This window comes from Piliocolobus tephrosceles, chromosome 4 (genome assembly GCF_002776525.5).
Source record: "Piliocolobus tephrosceles isolate RC106 chromosome 4, ASM277652v3, whole genome shotgun sequence".
Lineage (NCBI taxonomy): Eukaryota > Metazoa > Chordata > Mammalia > Primates > Cercopithecidae > Piliocolobus > Piliocolobus tephrosceles.
This window is the reverse complement of record NC_045437.1, coordinates 170,765,787-170,790,775: the sequence shown is the minus strand read 5'-3', so window position 1 is coordinate 170,790,775 and position 24,989 is coordinate 170,765,787. Positions and strand designations below refer to the sequence as shown.

At 39.3% G+C, this 24,989-nt stretch overlaps 2 pseudogenes; both read left to right on the top strand.

Annotated features, from left to right (window-relative positions):
• The first annotated feature begins 3,927 nt into the window (after nucleotides 1–3,927).
• On the top strand, nucleotides 3,928–4,690 carry LOC111530874 (annotated as a pseudogene).
• An 878-nt stretch (nucleotides 4,691–5,568) lies between these two features.
• Nucleotides 5,569–6,117, top strand: LOC111530866 (annotated as a pseudogene).
• Nucleotides 6,118–24,989: the final 18,872 nt, after the last annotated feature.

Genomic DNA, 24,989 nt, shown 5'->3' with positions numbered 1-24,989 from the left:
GAAAAACCAACTTCACTGAGTGATGTGAACATTTTTTATAACTAAAAATGTATAGCATTTGCCTCTATAGAAAACTGAATATCACTACCACGTTGTTTCTTCCCAAACTATATAATATTAATTCAAACCTAAAAGGGGTTTATTCACTGCCGGTGAAAATGTAAAATGGTAGTACTATGGCAGTTTCTTAGAATTCAAATGTATACCTACCTTTGGACCCAGCCCTTTTACTCCTCCTCAAAAGAAATGAAAATATATGTTCACACAAACACTTGTAATTAAATGTTCATAGTAGTTTTATTTGCAATATCCCTCTCAGTGGGGGCTGCTACAATAAAAATACCATATACTGCATGGCTTATAAACAACAGAAATTTATTCCTCACAGTTTTGGAGGATGGGAAGTCCAAGATTAAGCCACAGGCAGATTCAGTTTTTGGTGAGGTCCCACTTCCAGGTTCATAGACATATGGCCATCTTCTCACTGTTTCTTCACACAGCAGAAGAGGCAGAGGAACTCTCCGAAGTCTTTTTTATAAGGACAGTAATCCTATTCATGAGGCCTCCAACCATATGACCTATCATCTCCAAAGGTCCCACCTCCTAACAACCATATGACCTATCATCTCCCAAAGGCCTCACTCCAAACACCGTCACATTAGGGATTAGTTTTCCACATATGAATTTTGGGAAGACACAAACATTCAGCTTATAGCCATCTTAAAACTGGGGGGAAAATCAGAAATATTCATCAGTAGATCAGTGGATAAAGAATATGGTGTATCTATACAAATGGAATAATACCCAATAACAAAAGAGGAATTAACTACTAATAACTGCAACAATATTGTTGAATCTCAAAATCGTTATGCTGAGTGAAAGAAGCCAGACACACCATATAATTCCACACATAAAAAGTTCTAGAAAATGCAAACTAGCATATACTGACAGAGAACAGATCAGTGGTTGCATAGAGCCAAGGGCAGAAGGGGGGTTATATGCAAAGTGGCTCAAGAAAACAGAGATGACAGAAATGTTCCATACATTGTGTAATACAAGTTTCACAGGGGTTATACATCTGTCAAATATCACCAAATTTTACCTTTTGAATATATGCAAGTTACCAGTGGAACAGAACAGAGTCCTCAGAAATAATACCACACATCTACAGCCATCTGATCTTTGATAAACCTGAGAAAAACAAGAAATGGGGAAAGGATTCCCTATTTAATAAATGGTGCTGGGAAAATTGGCCAGCCATAAGTAGAAAGCTGAAACTTGATCCTTTCCTTACTCCTTATACGAAAATTAATTCAAGATGGATTAGAGACTTAAATGTTAGACCTAATACCATAAAAACCCTAGAAGAAAACCTAGGTAATACCATTCAGGACATAGGCATGGGCAAGGACTTCATCTCTAAAACACCAAAAGCAACGGCAACAAAAGCCAAAATTGACAAATGGGATCTAATTAAACTAAAGAGCTTCTGTACAGCAAAAGAAACTACCATCAGAGTGAACAGGCAATCTACAGAATGGGAGAAAATTTTTGCAATCTACTCATCTGACATAGGGCTAATATCCAGAACCTACAAAGAACTCAAATTTACAAGAAAAAAACAAAATACCCCATCAAAAAGTGGGCAAAGGATATGAACAGACATTTCTCAAAAGAAGACATTCATACAGCCAACAGACACATGAAAAAATGCTCATCATCACTGGCCATCAGAGAAATGCAAATCAAAACCACAATGAGATACCATCTCACACCAGTTAGAATGGTGATCATTAAAAAGTCAGGAAACAACAGGTGCTGGAGAGGATGTGGAGAAATAGGGACACTTTTACACTGTTGGTGGGATTGTAAACTAGTTCAGCCATTATGGAAAACAGTATGGCAATTCCTCAAGGATCTAGAACTAGAAGTACCATATGACCCAGCCATCCCACTACTGGGTATATACCCAAAGGATTACAAATCATGCTGCTATAAAGACACATGCACACGTATGTTCATTGCGGCACTATTCACAATAGCAAAGACTTGGAATCAACCCAAATGTCCATCAGTGACAGACTGGATTAAGAAAATGTGGCACATATACACCATGGAATACTATGCAGCCATAAAAAAGGATGAGTTTGAGTCCTCTGTAGGGACATGGATGCAGCTAGAAACCATCATTCTCAGCAAACTATAGCAAGAACAGAAAACCAAACACCGCATGTTCTCACTCATAGATGGGAACTGAACAATGAGATCACTTGGACTTGGGAAGGGGAACATCACACAGGGGGGGCCTATCACAGGGAGGGGGAAGGGGGGAGGGATTGCATTGGGAGTTATATGTGATGTAAATGACGAGTTGATGGGTGCTGATGAGTTGATGGGTGCAGCACACCAACATGGCACAAGTATACATATGTAACAAACCTGCACATTGTGCACATGTACCCTAGAACTTAAAGTATAATAAAAAAATGAAAATAAAAAAAATAAATAAATAAGGAAATAAAAATAATCTGGAATAATTATTTAAAACATTAAAATAAATAAATAAATATATGCAAGTTATACATCCGTTTGTATGTATGTAAGTTATACCTCCAAAAAGTTTTTTAAAAACCTAGATCAGGTGGGGCCAGAGATGGCAAAATAATTTTTTCTTATTTGAGAATAAGAAAGAAAAAAATTTTATAAAAGGTAACGAGTGGGTCCTGTCAAATAAAAAGCAAACCTAGACTTGGTAAGTACAGACTTTGTCGGAAGGATTATTGTAAAAGGAAAAGGGTCTCTTTCAATAGGAGAAAGGGAGCTATTACAATAATTGGAACTATTTGACCATAATACCTGCAAGCTTCTCAAGAGTTAGGTGAAAAGAGGTTTTCTTGCCGGGCACGGTGGCTCAAGCCTGTAATCCCAGCACTTTGGGAGGCCGAGACGGGTGGATCACGAGGTCAGGAGATCGAGACCATCCTGGCTAACACGGTGAAACCCCGTCTCTACTAAAAATACAAAAAACTAGCCAGGCGAGATGGCGGGCGCCTGTAGTCCCAGCTACTCGGGAGGCTGAGGCAGAAGAATGGCGGGAACCCGGGAGGCGGAGCTTGCAGTGAGCTGAGATCAGGCCACTGCACTCCAGCCCGGGCGACAGAGCAAGACTCTGTCTCAAAAAAAAAAAAAAGAAAAGAGGTTTTCTTTTATAGAAAGGAGTAAACTAGATTAGAAAGATTTGGATGTGGGCAAGTGGGATAAGAGAATGTGGTTAAAGAATGTTTTACCCTGAAGTCAGCCTTCTCTCCAGAGCTGCTGTTGAAGAGGGGTTACATGCTGACTCAGACTGAGGATAGGCCAAGGTTCAAGGACCTGGGGAATAGACAGAATCTTAACCAAAGTGTGAGTAATAAGCGTTTTGTTCCCATTGATCATTAGTACAAACAAGTTTAGTTAATCATTTATGAGGCAAAGAGTGGGAATTTGGAGTCTGTTTCTGGCCTTGTCATAGGTAAACAAGGCAGTATACATGAGTTCTATCTAAACTATATGGGAAAAGGTGCTTCTTTTCAGCAAGGCCTTTCTGAAACACAAAAGGGTGGGGGATTTCTCCATCTTTGCTCGTTTCCAGGAGCACAGAACTTAGGTAAAATTCAACACTGTCAGTTTCTTCTAGACCAGGCTTCCATGTTGCACAATTCTAGAGGGCATTTTATTCTTTCCCAGATAGGCATATAAAGATATGGTAATTAAGACTAATCAATTGAAAAAAATAGATAACTCTTGAAGAGAATTTATTACAGTACACAGAACAACCTAAAACATGATAAAAAAATTTAATACCCATCAATGAAAAAAAATCACATATTATTAAAAGTATGACATTGCCAGGACACCCACTTCACATGTGCAAGGGTGGCAGGAGCCATGGGGGCTACGGGGATAAGCCACATGCTGGCCTCTTTATTTGACCTGGATAACATGCTCTTCAACATGGCAGGGGCGAGCAGGAGACACCTGTCGGAGGTGATAAAGTTCTTACAACCAAAATATCATTCTAAGAAAAGGCTGAAATCATCTGTGATAAAATTCAAGTTGAACTCAGCAAGGAATGTTTTCATCCTTACAGTACTTGCATTACTGATCTAAGGACTTCAATTGGGAAGAAGCAGTCCAGGAAACAAAAGATGGTGCCACCAATAGAAAATTGACTGAAGAATGTCGCTTCCTTGGGAAATCTACATGTTTACAGCTTATGACACTAGCAGAAAATATCAAAGCCATGCTCTCCGAACTTCGAAAGGAGGCCCGCCTATTTTTATTAAGGAATGGGGACGGACAGACCCAGAGGGAAAAGACTGAGGCTTGTGCCTGTCAGTCGTATTTCCACGCTATTGGAGGTAGAGAGCAGAGAGACAAGCCAGCACCATCCATATTTTATTACTGCTGCAGTCTTCTCCAAGTACAACCTGGGGACTGTGTGACAGTCAGTAACACATTAGAAACCGGCGTCCAAGGAGGCCTCAGTGAAGGATTGAAAGCAATGGTCTGGATCAATAAAAATAGAACAGTGCCACTGAAGGCCTCCCCAGTTCTGCATTACATGATTTCTTCTGTGCTGGAGTCACCTGCTCTCTTACAAAGTAAAGTATACACCACAAAGTCAGTACGTCTGCATAAAAGGGCATGATCATAAACTTTAGAATCAATTTGCAGAGTTTGAACTAAGAAAAGTTAGGGCATTCCAGTTACTGTGGTCCAGAATAATTGTACTTATGATTTAATGATGAATATTGCAAAGGTCCTCCCAACCCTATTGCTTTTAAGTTTTAACAAACAACCATTGACTGGCATTTATATCTGAAAATTCAGATTGCATTAATATAAAGTAGTATAGCCCAGAAAATTTGAGGAAATATATTATTTGTTAGTCTGTAACAGGAGATTTTTAAAATAATTTTATTAATCTTTTAGTATCTTGGCTGCATGATACCCAGCAGGCTAGCTTACACATGGATACACAAATGCCAGGTTTATCTTCTGGCTTAAAAATACATATTTTTTAAAAATAGATTTTCTAAAACACATAATAGATTTATCACAGCAACTGAATCTGGTTAACATGAAATAAGTTCTAAGTCACATGCAAATCAAGGTATTTCATCATGAAATTATTTTGCATGTTTTTAAAACATAAAACATATTTTTGCCTACTTTGGAGGTATACTTCCTTTTCTATTATGAATCTGATTTTTTTGCATGACTTTTTTTTTTTTTTAAAGGAAGACACAATTTTTTTTTTGTGGTATGTGACAGATTCCTCAAGTTAAAAAAAAAAACAAACTTAAAATCTACACATGGTTGGCTGGGCGGAGTGAGGCGGCTCACCTGAGCGTGGCTGGGCCCAATCCTGGGCTAGGGCTGGGGCTGGGAATGGGGTGCAGTGAGGCTGGGAGCCGGCCCTGAGCTCATCCTGCGTGTGGGAAGCGGGGCTTGGGGGCGCCAGAGCTGGAGGTGGAAGCGGGAAGTTAGCACTGAGTGGGCCAAGAGAACCTGGGCTGAGCAGACATGGCCACTTCTCACCAAGAAGGGCAGATGCAGCTGCCCCTAGCTGACGCCATGCATTCATTCTCATCCAGCATTTGCAAGGCTTGAGCCAAGCTGTGCCGTGGCACACTGTCAGGGAGTTACTTGATCCTTCCCGCCAGAAGAAATTTAATGTTGGGAGATCAACACCAGCTAGTGTGCTTCTCTATAAAGCCTCAACGTGTAGGACAGATTTCACATGCCCAGAGGCTGTTGAGCAGGCTTCATGTGCGCTGCAGGCAGAGGTCACCTCTTTCTTTGTGGATCGGATGGGTCCTCGAGTGTCCTCTCTTCACAAACTTCGTCATCTTCCTCATCTTTTTGAATACGATCGTATTGATAGTTGAAATAGAATTGCTGGAATCCACAAATACCTAACTGTGGCCACTGAAGCTGACCTTGGAGGTGTCAACTTGGTTTATCTTGTTTATTTTCATCCTGGTGATCCTTCTTATGTGGCTACCGCGCTTTTCCCTTTTCTGGAAGAGTGGAGTGTCTAACTTTGTTGTTACCATGTTGTGCAGGCACTGATGAACTTGGAAGACAAGTAAAGCGATGGATGGCTTCGATATCCTTGGGCCCAGCAAAAGATAATGAAGGGAATTGTTGGAAATAGAGAATTCAAAACATAAATGTCTGTTCAGATAGAAAAAAAATCTACAGATGGTCCTCCTTTCTCACCTGTGCACAGTGAGCTTGTAGCCTCCTTGTAGTCTTTACCTCTCAAGGAAATGCTTTGACTATCTTTTCCTAGACACACAATGGGGTTGAGGGAGCTAGACTGTCTTGCTGGAGAAAAGTGCAAGCCACATGGCACCAAAAGTCATTTTTCTTCAGTGGATTCATAAAAGCAAAATGTCTTTGGTGCAGCCTAACCATGCAGCCCCGCTTCTGTTCTCTACTGACAGTGGTTTCACCCATATGATGAACAGAACAGAAAATTCAGTTTTGCTGTGAGCCGTTTCCAGAATTGGAAATTCCATAGTTATATGGATGATTGCTCTAGTAGACTGGTTGGCATGTGTGATGCTGGGGCTCATTCTTTTAGCTGTCCCACAGGATGGATGTAGGCAGTGTCACATTCATGATGCTAAGGATAAAGGTTCATCCCCTTTACATAGTGGTGACAAATCTCAACAAGATTGTTCCTAGGATGTTAAGTGAGCAGTTCTTCAGAAAAATGATGTAGGAGAAAAAAATGGAATTATTTAATTTCCTTGTCTTCACAGTTTGTATTCTACATAGTACAATAAATGAATAATTAGTACAATAAATGAAATATTAAATTCCATTTGCACCCTTCCTTAGGCAAAAACTTCGTGGTTATCTACCTGCTGAGTGGAATGATACTGAAGACATTTTCAAATATTGAAATAAACCTATGATTTTATTAATTTTTTTTGTTTTAGACTAAGATTCCTTAAAATTAAAAAATTTTAAAACAGTGAAAAAAAAGTATGATGTTGGGAAAATGGAATCTTCAGATAAAAAGCAAGTTAGAACTACACATAACATTAAAAAAAAAAAAAAGGTCACAGAGAAAAAGTTGAATTTAAAAATGATACCACCAGGCCAAGCATGGGAGGTCGAGGTGGGTGAATCACGAGGTCTGGAGTTCGAGGCCATCCTGGCCAATGTGGTGAAACCCCGTCTCTACCAAAAATACAAAACATGAGTCGGGCATGGTGGCACACACCTGTAGTCCAAGATACTCAGGAGGCTGAGGCAGAAGGATTAGTTGAACCTGGGAGGTGGAGGTTGCAGTGAACCCAGATCGTGCCACTGCAGTCCAGCCTAGCAACAGAGTGAGACTCCACCTAAAAAAAAAAAAAATTCATATTTTGTAAATTCGGAAAAAATATACCTTAGTATTTGTTTGATATTGCTACAGGAAAGGTCTTTATAACCATAAAGGCAGTGCAACAAAAGCATAAACAAAAAATGTTTATTTGTTTAATAAAACCATAAAACATTTGTATGCCAAGACCAATGTAAACAAAACTTTAAAACACCTAATAAAATCTACTACTAAACCAGGCACCATGGCTCATGTTTGTAATCCCAGCACTTTGGGAGACCGAAGTGGGATGATCGCTTGAGCCCAGGAGTTCAAGACGAGACTGGGCAACACAGCAAGATCCCATCTGTATTTTTCATAAATTTTTTTTAAAAGATTTTTTTTAAAAAATCTGCTACTACACTCCCACCCATAAGGAGCAGATATATCTTTAACTTGGAAGTGGTTGCTGATATGGAGGAAGAAAAGATTTGGAGAAGTTACATCTTGAGACCATTGAGCACAGACCTGATAATCAACAAATGTGCACAGATGTGACCAAAAACCTATTAAAATGCTGATTTACAGTATCTCCTGCCTGGAGCCCCTTTTTTCCTACTTTTGATCCAGCACCAAAGAGGAAAGGTTAGCACAGAAGGAGGCCTCTAGAACCCTGATCTAGCCCTGCTATTTGTATCCATTACAATTGGTCAGATGAATCCTAAGTGGTACTGATTCTTTTTTATTTTTAATCTTTTTTTGTTTGTTTGTTTGTTTTTTGTTTTTGTTTTTTTTTTTTTGTATTTGAGACGGAGTCTTGCTCTGTCGCCCAGGCTGGAGTGCAGTGGCCGGATCTCCGCTCACTGCAAGCTCCGCCTCCTGGGTTCCCGCCATTCTCCTGCCTCAGCCTCCCGAGTAGCTGGGACTACAGGACTGATTCTTAAATATTTTAATATTACCCTTGGTTGTATAGATATCACTCAAGAGCATTTTTAGGACCAGTAGGATGAACCATCTCCTCCTTCTCTTTCTTCCTCCCACTTGTGCTATGATAGAACTATGTTAAAGAAGTTTACTTTTGTAATTACCTGGAGGGATGAGAATGAAGATTATTTACTGAAAATGTTTAGCATTAGGAGACTGGAATAATAATAAAATAATTATCTATTGTCAGGGAAAACCCCACCCCCGATATTTACCATGGATTCTTTTCTATTTCCTGAGCATCTCGGCTGGTTTGAGAAATAGAGGGAAAGAGTACGAGAGAGAAATTTTAAAGCTGGGTGTCCAGGCAAGACATCACACGTCGGCAGATTCCGTGATGCTCCCCGAGCTGTAAAACCAGCAAGTTTTTATTAGCGATTTTCAAAAGGGGAGGGAGTGCACAAATAGGGTGTGGATCACGGAGATCACATACTTCACGAGGTAATAAAATATCACAAAGCAAGTGGAGGTAGGGCGAGATCACAGGACCTCCAGATGGGGCGAAATTAAAATTGCTAATGAAGTTTCGGGCACACATTGTCATTGATAACATCTTATCTGGAGACAGGGTTTGAGAGCAGACAACCTGTCTGACCAAAATTTATTAGGCAGGAATATCCTCGTCCTAATAGACCTGGGAGCACTACAGGAGACCGGGGCTTGTTTCATCCCTTTGGCTTCGACCCTAAAAGGTGGCCGCCTTAAGGGGGCCGTCTATAGACCTACCCTCAGGGCGCATTCTCTTTCTCAGGGATATTCCTTGCTGAGAAAAAGAATTCAGTGATATTTCTCCTATTTGCTTTTGAAAGAATAGAAATATGGCTCTGTTCTGCCTGGTTCACCAGCAGTCAGAGTCCAAGGCCATCTCCCTTGTTCCCTGAACATTGTTGTTATCCTGTTCCTTTTATCAAGGCTCCCAGATTTCATATTATTCAAACACACATGCTCTACAAACAATTTGTGCAGTCAACACAATCATCACAGGGTCCTGAGGTGACGTTCATCCTCCTCAGCTTACGAAGATGATGGGATTAAGAGGTTAAAGTCAAGACAGGCATAGGAAATCACAAGGGATTGATTGAGGAAGTGATAAGTGTCCATTAAATCTTCGCAATGTATGTTCAGAGATTGCAGTAAAGACAGGTGTAAGAAATTATAGAAGTATTAATTTGGGGAACTAATAAATGTCCATGAAATCTTCACAATTTATGTTCTTCCACTGTGGCTTCAGCCAGTCCTCTGTTCGGGGTCCCTGACTTCCCATAACATCTATAATGCCAAATAAAACATTTGTTAATAGGGGTGAGAAATGAGGAGAGAGTGAGAGAAAAGCAAAGCTCAAAGACAACAGATGGGAAGGCACCACAAAGAGGAAATGGAAGATAGCATCCTATTTGTCTGTGGCAACTCACACTACCTCTCATCAGGGATTCCAAAGCTGATATCAATAGTCTAGGCTTATGGATATTGTTCTGTATGTTAAACTATCTAAGGAGATAAAAATCTCAACCTTGGAATTCCTTGAGGAACATCCCCTCTTGAAATTTTGAGCCCCAGGAAGCACCTTGGTCTAACATGTCACCTGCTATCTCTTCATTCTAGCCAATAACTAAAAGTCATAAGCCCTGAATTTATCTCTCCTTTTGAATTATTCTGTTTTGAATTGAAGTGTAGACAGAAGTATAACTTCATTTAAAAGCATCCTGACAGTTGCCTTTTGCTCTTTATCCTTAAATCCTTGAGAGAAAATGTTGGAAAATAATTATTAGTAGATTTTGGGCTTTAATGTTCAAGTTCCATAATCAGTATACACAGAGTCAAGATCCTTGAGCAGGAAGAGGCACTTTTGCTCATCTGCTTCCTCCAGAGCAACAACCCTGTATGTGAGTTTCTATGGTAGCCTGAAAGAACCTTAAAATTTAAGAACTGTCTTCCAACAACCCGCCCTTCATGTAGTGAACCTAACTATTAACAAAGAGCCTCAGAATGGTGCTAGAATTCAGTCTGAGACTAAAATATGGGGACACAAACCATCCTTATATAATTATGAAATTCTAGAACCACTGGGCTCCTCAGTGATAATCTTGTATAACCTTTTACTTAAAGAAGCTAAGAACCAGATATTTTAAGTTACTAGTGAAAGATTTGACAGAAGGCAGTGGTATATAGAACCAAGCTCCCACTTCCTTTCATGTATTTTCATAAAGGTACTACATAGGCTGGGCACAATGGTTCATACCAATCTCAGCACTTTGGGAGGCCGAAGCAGGAGGATCACTTGAGGTCAGGAGTTTGAGACCAGCCTCGCCAACATGGTGAAACTCTGTCTCTACCAAAAATAGAAAAATTAGCCAGGCATAGTGGTGCACGCCTGTAATCCCAGCTACTCCAGGGGCTGAGGCACAAGAATTGCTTGAACCCAGAAGGCAGAAGTTGCAATGAGCCAAGATCACACCACTGCACTCCAGCCTGGGCAACAGAGCATGACTCTGTCTAAAAAAAGAAAAGAAAAAGTATCATATAAATTATTAGGAGAAGTGAAACTATAATGGTACGATCTATGAACCAGTCATTCTGTGCTAGGTACAACACATTGCTTAAGCTTGTTCTGCAGATTTAGGGTAGCTTAAAGTGAGTATATTTTACTTAGACAATTAGAGATTGCTGAACAAAATCTATAGATTATGGTAGTGTATCTATGTTTATTTATTTAAAAAATTATAATGGTATAACACAATGTCCTTGTATTTTGGAATTAAACACTGAAGTATTTTGGGATAATGAAGTATCATGTCTGCAACTTACTCTTAAATGGCAAAAAATTTGTGTGTGTGTGCGTGTGTGTGTGTGTATAGGGAGACAGCGGGAGAGACAGACAGACATTGCTTTGTAATAGGATGAAAATAGATGGAAAGAAATACACAGATTAAATATGTTTTAGAGGTAAAGTCAAAAGATTAGCTGATGGTTTAAACATATAGGCTAAATGAAAAAGAATCATGGGAAACATAGATTTTGGACTGGAGTAACTGAGTGATAATGGTATCATCACATGAGATAGAGAAGACTGGGGTGATCAACATATCTAGAGGAGAGGGGTGGCAAAATAGGATACCAAGAATTCTGTTTTGTTTGTGCTATGTTTAAAGTACCACATCAAGGCATCAAGTACACATACACATATATGTGTATAGGTATGTGTATATACATATATATTATATATATGAGAGAGAGAGCATGGCTATATTATGAAAAAGTCAGAGATAAAAACAAAGATTTTAAATAAATGGTAATATTATTCCATGTGATTTTGATTTTTTTAAAAACAGGCATTCAAGTGTATCTTAGAAATACCTACTGTTTGCCTGATTTCAGAAGGGGCAGCAAATAAAATGAGCCATCATTTTCCTATATATAGCCTTTATTAAAGCTGGAATAGCTCCATGAGATCTTTTCAAATCCCTTTGATTGTACTGTAAACTTTTAACAGATCTGGAACACAAAAATGACCATTGGTTCTTCTATAAACATCTATTTTCAGAGATGGGTGCAGCGGCGCCTGCCTGTAATCCCAGCACTTTGGGAGGCAAGGGGGGACATCACTCGAGGCTGGAAGTTTGAGACTAGCCTGGGCAACTCAGCAAAACCCTGTCTCTACAAAAAACAAAAAATTAGCTGGGCATGGTGGCTTGCACCTGTTGTACCAGCTACTTGGGAGGCTGAGGCAGGAGGATTGCTTGAGCCCAGGAGGTCGAGGCTGCAATAAGCCAAGATTGCACTACTGCACTCCAGTCTGGGTGATAGAGAGCCTATCTCATAAAAGAAAAAGAAGAACATCTGTTTTTAGTTTACTGTTTGTGGGGGTGGGAGTTGGTGGAGAAAGGAATGGAGAACAAATGAATTAGGGGAAAATCTAGTAATTCTCAAAACAAAAGTAAATCATTGAAATAGTATATGTATGAGTTACAGAAATGAGTCAGAATTCTAAAATAAACATCCTTTGAATTTCATCATACCAACCTAGAAATTCCTGCAGAGATGAATATGATATAGCCTTGCCACTGGCACACCCCTTTCGATCTGAAAGCGAGCAGCATTATGTTGAATTCCATGCTATAGCAAATGGTACTATAACAAAGCCCTGGTGTTATTTCTGAAACTATAACTTTGCAATTTGTAAAGTCCTTTTACCAACACTATTTAATTTTGTACTTCCCTACAGCCTTAAGGTAAAAATAAGATATGTATTATTACCTGTATCTGATAGATGAAGAAAATGACAGTCTCTGAAAAATGAAATGGCTTGTCTAAACTAACATGGCAATCTTAAGTGAAAAGACTATGTTTAGAAGTCAGATCTTCTAATTCCTGGCCAACTGCTGTTTCTGTGACATCATAAAGCCTTTTTCATCCTTCCCACATTGTTGAGTAGTTATTTACTAGCAGTTTCCCAAATTTTATGAGATACAAAATCAAAATAACATAGAGTAAAACAAATGGCTGACATCACAAGATTACGTCAGAAATAGCTAAGATTAAAGTTTATATTTCCTGAGTCACTATTTCTTAAGTAATCCATTACATATTCACTGACGATTCAGCTATAGATGTTTACCATTGTTTCTTTTGGCAGTGACTATGGAATACCTTGAGCTAAAACTATGGGGAAAATATGCCTGGCATTCCCAGCACTTTGGGAGGCCGAGGCGGGTGGACAACCTGAGGTCGAGAGTTCGAGACCAACCTGACCAACATGGAGAAACCCCATCTCTACTAAAAATACAAAATAGCCGGGCATGGTGGCACATGCCTGTAATCCCAGCTTCTCGGGAGGCTGAGTCAGGAGAATCGCTTGAATCCCAGAAGTGGAGGTTTGGTGAGCCAAGATCGTGCCATTGCACTCCAGCCTGGGCAACAAGAGCGAAACTCCGTCTCAAAAAAAAAAAAAAAAAAAAAAAAAAACAGAAAAAAGGAAAAGAAAAAGAAAGAATGCTTGGGCTGAGGGTGGTGGCTCATGTGTGTAATCCCAGCACTTTGGGAGGCTGAGGTAGGTGGATCACCTGAGGTCTGGAGTTCAAGACGAGCCTGGCCAACATGGCGAAACCCCTTCTCTACTAAAAATACAAAAATTAGTTGGGTGTGCTGGCGTGCACCTGTAATCCCAGATACTCAGGAGGCTGAGGCAGGAGAATCTCTTGAACCCGGGAGGCGGAGGTTGCAATGAGCTGAGATTGTGCCACTGCACTCTAGTCTGGGTGACAGAGTGAGACTACATCAAAAGAAAAAAAAATGCTTGTAATTCCATTTCTCACTAATTTTACTATATTTTTCCAAGTTTCCAAAGAGATAATGGTTATATTGTACAAGCAACATACATGTTTTTACAACGTTTTTGCAGGAGGAAGTTTAAAAATTGCTAAAGCAGAAAAGAAAAAAAGAGGAAGTTTAAAGAAAAACTAAATATAGAAATAATGTTAGACTATGAGATGTTAGAATGCACGAGTAGAGTTATTGTGGCAGCCACACATGGGAAATCTTAGATTTTACATTTTGGGACATGTCCTACACAATACCCCTATTCACTGAAAATGCCATTATATGAGCATATGATGGTTGATTGATTTTGCTTATTTTAGGAGAGATGTGAGTGCAGTTTAACTATAGCCCAAAGAATAGTAAGTTGAAATGTTTCTCTTCTAGATATCATGTTTCTCTTCTAAAATAATCTCTTTTTGTAAAAAAAAAAAAAAATTCATTTATTCTTATATTCATATAATAGCTTTTGAATACAAGCTCCAAAATTAAAATTAAATATGGTAACAAATCAGCTGACAACAGTTAATTTTGCCCCAAGTCATATAATTACAGTCTCAATTGACTTGTTATTTACCCTTAGAAAGTCACTCTAAGCCGGCTGTAGAGATTCGTGCCTGTAGTCCCAGCTACTTGGAAGTCTGAGGCAGAAGAATCACGTGAGTCCAGAAGTTGGAAGCTGCAGTGAGCTGTGATTGTGCCACTGTACTCCAGCCTGGGCAACAGAACAATACTCTGTCTCTAAAATAAAAGTTACTCCTATACTAAAAACACATACAGTGACCCATAACTGTTATATAAAACAGACTAATAATTGAAGATTTAAAAGATTCATACTCTGCTATACATATATTCAGTTAAACCAGAATTATTCTAAAACAGTGTAATCCATAATGTGGAAGATCAGTAGTGTATATATAATCCAGAATAGTCCATAACCCTGAAAGAGAAATTAAGGACATGGATTTTGGGAAGAGATGAGTATTTGACATCCTGATAGTTCATACCTCCTTAAAAAGATGAAGGTGTAATATGAATACTAAAGATCTGACTAGATAAGAGCTAAGTTTTATATGCTAGCTCCTAACTACAATATAACTACAATATTTATTTTCTCTTTCTTTCTTTTTTTCTTTCTTTCTTTTTTTTTTTTTTTTTTGATGGAACCTTTCTCTGTCACCCAGGCTGGAGTATAGTGGTGTGATCTAGGCTCACTGCAACCTCCACCTCCCGGGTTCAAGTGCTTCTGCCGCCTCAGCCTCCTGAGTAACTGGGATTACAGGCCCCACCACCATGCCTGGCTAATTTTTGTATTTTCAGTAGAGACAGGAATTTCACCATGTTGGCCAGGCTGGTCTCAAACTCCTGACCTCAGATGATCCACCTGCCTGGGCCTCCCAAAGTGCTGCAATCACAGGTATGAGCCACCGTGCCCAGCCATCCTAATTACAATATTTCAAATAAAAAATTATGATAAATAATCTTAAATAGTCTGAAATCAGTTCTGCTATAGATAATTCATAAAGGCTGTCCAGCCCATTTCTGGCTCCTAGTCTAGTTTCCTGCCCCCATACTCCAAAGTCCTCTTCCCAAGACAGAAGTTCTTGATTCCCTGCCTGGCTCCAAGCTTTGGAAACAGTACTGCCTTTCCTCAGGTAGGACAGCCCAAAAGTTATTTTTTTATTATGCTTTTTCATATTTTCTAAATGTTCTATAATAAACAATTTTTTTTTTTTTTTGAGACAGAGTCTCGCTCTGTTGCCCAGGCTGGAGTGCAGTGGCCGGATCTCAGCTCACTACAAGCTCTGCCTCCGGGTTCACGCCATTCTCCTGCCTCAGCCTCCCAAGTAGCTGGGACTACAGGCACCGCCACCTCTCCCGGCTAGTTTTTCGTATTTTTTAGTAGAGACGGGGTTTCACCGTGTTAGCCAGGATGGTCTCGATCTCCTGACCTCGTGACCCGCCCGTCTCGGCCTCCCAAAGTGCTGGGATTACAGGCTTGAGCCACCGCGCCCGGCCTAAACAATTTTAAAAATCAGTTTTTAAGAAGCAATAAAAACATTGTAAAGGATTTACATCCAATATGCTAGTGATTCAGTAATAAGTGATACGTGATCTTGTCATTTGTTGCATCCTTGTTCTGATTTCCCATAACAATGACCATACTCATAACCTAGGCCTTCCTGGTTGGAAATTGTCTTGTTCCCTCCGCCACCCCAGAGGACTTAGAGCCCTTGGCTGAGTCCTGCCTCCTGCCACTCTCATCCGTGGAACTGGGTCCCTGTTAACTGCTGGCTTACTTTTCCCATATTGCATGCCATAACAACACTCGCGCTTAGGTTACTCCTGTTACACCTGTGTGAACCTTCCTGCTAGGAACCGATTTTCTGGCTCACCACTACTACCTGGTGCTGCTTTCCCTAGAGACCAAGTTCTGTAAGTCTTGAGGAGGTTGCAAACGGATGTTGTGTAGGGCAAATTTAGCCCGCTAACGTATTTGGTTTGCAACATTCAATGTTTGAAATGTTTACATTTGAATGTCCTTAGGCCAGACATATGTTCCCCAGTTCGCCATAGTCTCTAGCATTCCCTACTGCATATCTGCCCCTTTACTGGTTTACTTACTTGCCTGGAACATGAAGTCATTTAAGTTAGATCCTTAGGGAAAGAGTCCCTCCTCTATCCCTAAGATGAGATGAACTTATCATCTCAGTTGGGTTCTACTTACCTAGTACCTCAATAGAATGTCTAATTCTAAGTCTCAATTTTGCCTAGTCTTTCTGGCGACATTGATGTCAGCAAGTCCATTGTGGGAAATAACAATACTGCCTCAGTTGCAAGAAAGAGAGCCAGGAAGATGGTAGATATTGGTTGCTACTCCAGAATTACTGACTTGTTTACTACGTCCCTCCAAATTACAGCTTTACAGCTGCTCTCTGAAGAAATCTAAAAAAAAAAAAAAAAGAAAAAGAAAAAAGAAAAAAAGAAACTCACCAGAAGAGGGAAGCAAAGAACAGCCCAGATTTGCATAAACATACACATCTGATGACTACTGAAGTAAGCATTACTGCACTTATTGATGACCTTTAGCAGCTCTCACAAGGATGGATGTTCATTGCCCAATCTTTCCATATGTAGTAGGCCCAGAAAATGCACCCAGTCCCAGGCCCACATTCACTATGAATTTAATCCTTTATTCTCTACTGCATATTGAGAATTTGTTGAGTTTGAGAAAACATAGCATACCAGTTAGGGGAAGAAAATTTGGAGTGGGGGAAAGAGTCTAGATAGGGGCAACACTGAAGGAGAATCAGAATAGAGTAAGAAACAAGAAAGCAAGCATGTGTGGAAGTAAAGAGGAAGGTGGGTGCCAGGCATAGTGGCTCACAACTATAATCCCAGCATTTTGGGAGGTCTAGCAGGGAGGATTGCTTGGAGCCAGGAATTCGAGACCAGCCAGGGCAACAAAGCAAGACTATATCTCTATAGAAAGAATTTTTTTTTAATTAGCCAGGCATGGTGGAACACACATGTGGTACTATCTACTCAGGAGGCTGAGGCAGGATGATCCCTTGAGCTCAAGAGTTCCCAGGAGTTCAAGGTTACAGTGAGCTAAGATCACACCACTGCACTCCAGGCTGGGTCACACAGTGAGACCCCATCTCTGAAAAAAAAAAAAAAAAAAAAGAGGAAGGGAGGAGGAAAGGCAGGGGAGCAGGAAAGCAAGTTAACAATTTATTGAGCATGTACACATGTGTACTTGATCCTTTTATAGACATCATTTCATTTAATACTCACACCTTACTAAAGGTCACAGGGGCTCAAAGCAACAAAGTTGGAATGTATGTGAAGCCAAATATGTGACTCACAAGTCCATACCCTTTTGATAACACAACTCTCTCAAAGGTGATTTATTTTAATCTGTGCAGCAAACTTTTACATAAGAGTTAACTCAACACGAGTTGAATGAATAGATAAATTTAACTTTGAAAACAATCTTGTGAGGTACAGTTGGCCCTCCTTATCTGTAAGTTTCACATCCACAGAGTCAACCAAACATAGATCAAAAATAGTTTTAAAATGAAAAATAATACAAATGTTAAAGACATATATATATATATAGAACAACTATTTACATAGCATTTACATTGTATCATGGATTATAAGTAACCTAGAGATGATTTAAAGTATACAGGAAGATGTGCATAGGTTATATGCAAATACTATGCCATTTTATTTATATGAAAGACTCCTTTATTTATATGAGAGACTTAAGCCTCAGTGGGTTTTGGCATCCACAGGGGTCCTGGAACTAATCCTCCCCCTGATATGAGGGAAGACTGTACTGTGTTTTTCATTTTCACAGATGAGGAAACTAAGGGTCACAAAAGTAAAATATCATGCTGCCAGCCAAGGGCTCTTGCAAACATCTGCAGTATCACTGGGTGTGTATGCCACAGGCAGAAGGGTTACCCTATTCTCTGGCCATCTTGCAAAGAGTGAACTAAGTAGGGCCAGGGTGCAGCTGGATGCATAACAGGGCTGTGCTTAAAGAGAGGAATCCACCTTTGTTCCTCTCCCCTTTATAGGGCAAGAGGAAAATGGAATTATAAGCAAGGGACATAAAGTCTGGTGTGGGACACTAAGTGGTCTGAATGTAGGTACCAGTCATCTGGCAACACTGCTCATTAGTTCCTATGGAAAGCTGATTTTAGTCACAGTCCTGCTCACTGGAAGACAGGGAGCAACAGGTACCAAGGGAAGTTGTTTCAGACATGGCCGCTTTCACTGGCAAATGGAGAGGAGGCCCCAGCTTCAGCTAGTTCATCCAAACAACCTAGAGAGAACTTCTACTGTCAAGATGTCTTTAATCATTCACCAAAAATAGTGACAGAGCCAGGACTTGAATCCAGGTGTCTTTATCTCAGAATCCAGGTAGGAGCTATAAAGCTAGTCCTTCATGAGTGAAGGACAACAACCATATCCAATAGCTATAGCAAATGCGAGGTTGTTTCACATGACTTATTTGAGATTTCAGTTGTTCAAATGGCAGGTGAGAGTCAAACAAGGAAATGGTTCCAAGAGAATGATCCATTCATAACACCCCAGACATGGCTAGGGACATGAAGAGGAAGAACTGGGAGGAAAAGCGTACCTCAGAGATTAACAAAGGAACCGCTCAATTTTCTTATTTATTTATTTATTTATTTATTTATTTACTTACTTTATTTTTACTTTAAGTTCTGGGATACGTGTGCTAAACGTGCAGGTTGGTTACATAGGTATACATGTGCCGAGGTGGTTTGCTGCACCTATCAACCTGTCATCTAGGTTTTATGTCCCCCATGCATTAGGTATTTGTCCTAATGGTCTCCCTCCCCTTTCCCCTCACTCCCTGACAGGCTCCAGTGTGTGATATTCCCCTCCCTGTGTCCATGTGTTCTCATTGTTCAATTCCCATTTATGAGTGAGAACGTGTGGTGTTTGGTTTTCTGTTCCTGTGTTAGTTTGCTGAGGATGATGGTTTCCAGCTTCATCCATGTCCCTGCAAAGGACATGAACTCATTCTTCTTTTATAGCTGCATAGTATTCCATGGTGTATGTGTGCCCCATTTTCTTTATCCAGTCTATTATTGATGGGCATTTGGGTTGGTTCTAAGTCTTTGCTATTGTTAACAGTGCCACAAAAAACATACGTGTGTGTGTGTCTTTGTGGTAGAATGATTTATAATCCTTTGGGTATATACTCAGTAATGGTACTGCTGGGTCAAATGATATTTCTGGTGTTAGATCCTTGAGGAATTGCCACTCTCTCTTCCACAGTGGTTGAACTAATTTACACTCCCACCAATAGTGTCTTCTGTTGAAAAGTGTCTATTCATATCCTTTGCCCACTTTTTGATGGATTTGTTTGTTTTTTTCTTGTAAATTTGTTTAAGTTCCTTTTAGATTCTGGATATTAGACCTTTGTCTGATGGATAGATTGCAAAAATCTTCTCCCAGTCTGTAGGTTGTCTGTTCACTCTGATGATAGTTTCTTTTGCTGAGAAGAAACTCTTTAGTTTAATTAGATCCCATTTGTCAATTTTGGCTTTTGTTGCAATTGCTTTTAGTGTTTTAGTTATAAAGTCTTTGCCTATGCTGATGTCCTGAATGGTGCTGCCTAGGTTTTCTTCTAATGTTTTTATGGTTTTAGGTTTTATGTTTAAGTCTTTAATCCATTTTAAGTTAATTTTTGCATAAGGTGTAAGAAAGGGATCCAGTTTCTGTTTTCTGCATATGGCTAGCCAGTTTTCCCAATACCATTTATTAAATAGGGAATCCTTTCCCCATTGTCAGGTTTTTGTCAGGTTTGTCAAAGATCAGATGGTTGTAGGTGTGTGGTGTTACTTCTGAGGCCTCTGTTCTGTTCCATTGGTCTATATATCTGTTTTAGTACCAGTACCATGCTGTTTTGGTTACTGTAGCCTTGTAGTATAGTTTGAAGTCAGGTAGTGTGATGCCTCCAGTTTTCTTCTTTTTGCTTAGGCTTATCTTGGCTATATGGGCTCTTTTTCGGTTCCATATGAAATTTAAAGTAGTTTTTTCTAGTTCTGTGAAGAAAGTCAGTGGTAGCTTGATGGGAATAACATTGAATCTATAAATTACTTTGGGCAGGATGGCCATTTTCACGATATTGATTCTTTCTATCCATGAGCATGGAATGTTTTTCCATTTGTGTCCTCTCTTATTTGCTTGAGCAGTGGTTTGTAATTCTCCTTGAAGAGGTCCTTCACGTCCCTTGTAAGTTGTATTCCTTATTTCCTTTGCAGCAATTGTGAATGAGAGTTCATTCATGATACGACTCTCTGTTTAACAGTCTATTATTGGAGTATAGGAATGCCTGTGATTTTTGTCCATTGATTTTGTATCCTGAGACTTTGCTGAAGTTATTTATCAGCTTAAGGAGTTTTGAGGCTGAGATGATGGGGTTTTCTAAATATACAATCATGTCATCTGCAGACAGAGACAATTTGACTTCCTCTCTTCCTATTTGAATACTCTTTATTTCTTTCTCTGGCTTGATTGCCCTGGCCAGCACTTGCAATACTATGTTGAATAGGAGAGGTGAGAGAGGGCATCCTTGTCTTGTGACAGTTTTCAAATGCTTCCGGCTTTTGCCTATTCAGTATGATATTAGCTATGGGTTTTCATAAACAGCTCTTATTATTTTGAGATATGTTCCATCAATACCTAGTTTATTGAGAGTTTTAGCATGAAAGGGTGTTGAATTTTACCAAAAGCCTTTTCTGTATCTATTGAGATAGTCATGTGGATTTTGTCATTGGTTCTCTTTATGTGATGGATTATGTTTATTGATTTGCATATGTTGAACCAGCCTTGTATTTTAGGGATGAAGACGACTTGATTGTGGTGGATAAGCTTTTTGATGTGCTGCTGTATTTGGTTTGCCAGTATTTTATTGAGGATTTTTGCATTTATGTTCATCAGGGATATTGGCCTGAAATGCTGTTTTTTTGTTGTGTCTCTGCCAGGTTTTGGAACCAGGATGATGTTGGCCTCATAAAATGAGTTAGGGAGGACTTCATCTTTTTCTATTGTTTGGAATAGTTTCAGAAGGAATGGTACCAGCTCCTCTTTGTACCTCTGGTGGAATTTGGCTGTGAATCCATCTGGTCCTGGGCTTTTTTTGGTGAGTAAGCTATTAATTACTGCCTCAATTTCAGAATTTGTTATTGTTCTATTCAGGGATTCAACTTCTTCCTGCTTTAGGAAATCACTCAATTTTCAGCCTTTTCAGTTAAACTCATTGTTTGAATTAAAAGACAACTTTGTAAATAACTGTACTCACTGTTCTTCACCAAAAGTCTCTTTATGAAGAAAATTTCTGTATAAACAAATATAAGAGCTCAAAGAGCATTTCTACTCTACAACGCTTGGCTCTCTCTCACTCATTTATGTCACTTTTGCTTTTAAAACAAAGTTGACTGTATATAAGAAGTCTTATTGTGAATATGCTTATAAATACCTACTCCATAAATTTTAAAATTTCCAATACTTTTGCAAATACCTATCCTACATATATATACACACACATATATATACACACACACATATATATATATGTGTGTATATATATATGTGTGTATATATATATATTTTTTTTGAGACGGAGTCCCTCTCTGTCACCCAGGCTGGAGTACAGTGGTGCCATCTCAGCTCACTGAAACATCCGCCTCCCAGGTTCAAGCGATTCTCCTGCCTTAGCCTCCCTAATATGTGGGATTACAGGCACCTGCCACCATGCCCAGCTAATTTTTGTATCTTTTGTAGAGACAGAGTTTTGTCATGTTAGGCAGGTTGGTCTTGAACTCCTGATCTCAGGTGATCCACCTGCCTCGGCCTCCCAAAGTGCTGAGATTTCAGGTGTGAGCCACCGCACCTGGCCTTCAATTAATTTTGAAATAATAATTGTGCTCTTAAATACAGATTTCTTTATATTAGGCTCACAGAGTTCTATGAGTATTATAATAGTGATTTACCTCTGTATAGATTTGGAGCAAAGACTTGCATTGTTTTTTCTTTGAAAGGTTGAGAGGTGTTTTGTTATGTCATGTGAAAAGCTGTTCTTACTAAACTGGTACTGATCTAAGAAATCTCCTGTTTTTATTCCTTTCTATCCCAAAATTGAACCAAAGATGACAGGAAATCAAGTTTTTTCCAATTCATTTCTTTATTCACAAACAGCTCATTTGATGAAGTAATATTACTTCCTTTTTGCATGAGATCAAAATCAGGGCCTTAGTGTTCATTTATTCCTACATTTGCTACTTGGAGGCATGGCTCTGTGGATCAAATGACACATTGCTAGTGTTTATGAATCACAAAGGCCATTTAAAAACAGAACATTCACCCTGTAGGTAGATTTATTTTTTCTCTCCCTTCTTGTCTTCTATTTTCTCACTGCTTCCTTTCTTGCTTTCTTTCATTTTTTTCTTCTTTTAGCTGTACACACTATAACTCATAAACAAAACTAATATTAATACAATTATGTTTCATGATGACTGGAAATAACTGAGTATTAAAATATGATCATGAGAAAGTAAAGTTTTTCTTCCTAGATTTGTACTATATTTTACTGTCTAGATATATCTTATTATATTGCTAATGTAATATTATGCTTTGAATATTTATAATTTTTACAAGACCATTTGTATATGTGTAGTTTATACAAGACCATTTCTTGGTACTTGGGATCAGTGGGTTAGTGAGTGGGGGGTGTGACTTACACGGTGTTTCCCCAGAAGCATGTACTGAGACAAGAATTTGAATACAGGTAGTTTACTTGGGAATTGAGTCCCAGAAGCACCAGCAGAGGAATAGAGCAGTGATCCAGGGAAGGGAAAAAAGAAAACTGATAATGTTACCTTCATCAAGCAGATTATAGTTGTGGACAGTTGAGGCTTAATTCTGTTGGATAGCTCTGGCAGATGGGTAGAAGTTGTAGTCGAGTGATCCCACTGAGAGCCATGGCTCTCCATGAGGGAGAAGAGAGATACAGATATGGAATGAGGGAGAATAAGAAAGACCCTGTGGCATTTGAATGGAATTATTGATATTTGTATAAACTCAACATTTTTTTAAAAGCGTGTACGTGAATGTGTGTGTATACATACACTTACATGTGCATAGAGCATAACTAGTGGGAGATTGAGAGTTTTGTCAACATTTGGATCAAAGTTTTAAAGGAAGGAGCCTATCTCTGAAGGAAACAAGGTAAATGGTAGTGACCTGAAACAATGAGAAATCGCCAAAGGGGAAAGCTACAGGTAAAAAGTTTTCTCCTCCTTTTTGGACAATATACTTTAAGAGGTCTTCTCTGCACTGAACAGGAAATACTTTGCATTTTTATTTAATGAGGAGATCACTTGAGAAATAATTTTATTTTCTTTTTCCTTCTTTTTATTTTAATACCACTATACTAATGAGGAAGAAATCACTTTTTTCTTAATCAGTTCAAGAAAGTAGGATAACATTTGCCATAAAATAAAATTGTCTTTACTTTTATAAAATAAACATAAGTGAATAAGTTTGCAAACTTAATATTTGATTTTTTAAAAGTGGGTTGTGGGAAGAGAGGGTGTAGCATTAAGTGAAATATTTAGGCCAGGTGCAATGGCCCACACCTGCAATCCCAGTGCTCTGAGAGGCCAAAACAGAAGGATCACCTGAAGCTAGGAGTTCAAGACCAGCCTGGACAAAACAGCAAGACCCATCTCTACAAAAAATAAATTCGCCAGGCATGCTGGTATGCACCTATAATCCTAATTACTTGGGAGGCTGAGGCAGCAGGATCACTTGAATCCAGGAGTTCAGCTATGATATATGATTGCACCACTGCACCCCAGCCTGAGTGACAGAGTGAGTCCACATCTGTTAATAAATCAATCAATTAATTAATTAAAAGATTTGGGTCAGGCATGGTGACTCATGCCTGTAATCCCAGCACTTTGGGAGGCTGAAGTGGGTGGATCACCTGAGGTCAGGAGTTTGAGACCAGCCTGGTCAACATGGTGAAATCCTGTCCCTACTAAAATTACAAAAATTTCCTGGGCACGGTGGTGTGCACCTGTAATTCCAGCTCCTCAGGAGGCTGAGGCAGGAGAATCACTTGAAGCCAGAAGACAGAGGTTGCAGTGAGCCGAGATGGTGACACTGCAGTCCAGCCTGGGCAAGAGAGCAAGACTTCATCTCAAAAAAAAAGAAAAAGAAAGATTTGATTCTTTTTTTTAAAAAAACACAGTGTGGATATCTGATTCTAATAGTGGTAGACAAAGTGATATAGTTGACTGTGTCCCCCAAATTGCATGTGTTGAAAACTTAACTCCCAATGCAATAGTGTTGGGAGGTGGGGCCTAATGAGAGGTGTTTAGCTCATGAGGTTGTCAAAAGATGCTAGAGAAAATTATCTCTAAATATATTGAGTTTACTTGGGCATAGAAATAAGAATTATAATTTGGAATGCATGACATGGCAAATCACCAGTGCATTCAGTGAAGAAAGGGTAAGGAGAGCCTTTACTAGCAAAAAAGATTTACATACGCTGCTTAGAAATGGCTCATTGGTCATGGAGTTTCTAAGCCAGAGTTGCTGTTAGTTCATTGATAGAAATGCCATTACTGGGCAAATGGTTTTCCAGAAATAGCTTAACTTAATCACTGCAGTCTTAAAGAATGTCTTGTGATAAATCTTTTTTTTTTTTTTTTTGAGATGGAGTCTCACTCTGTCACCCAGGCTGGAGTACCGTAGCGCGCTCTCAGCTCACTGC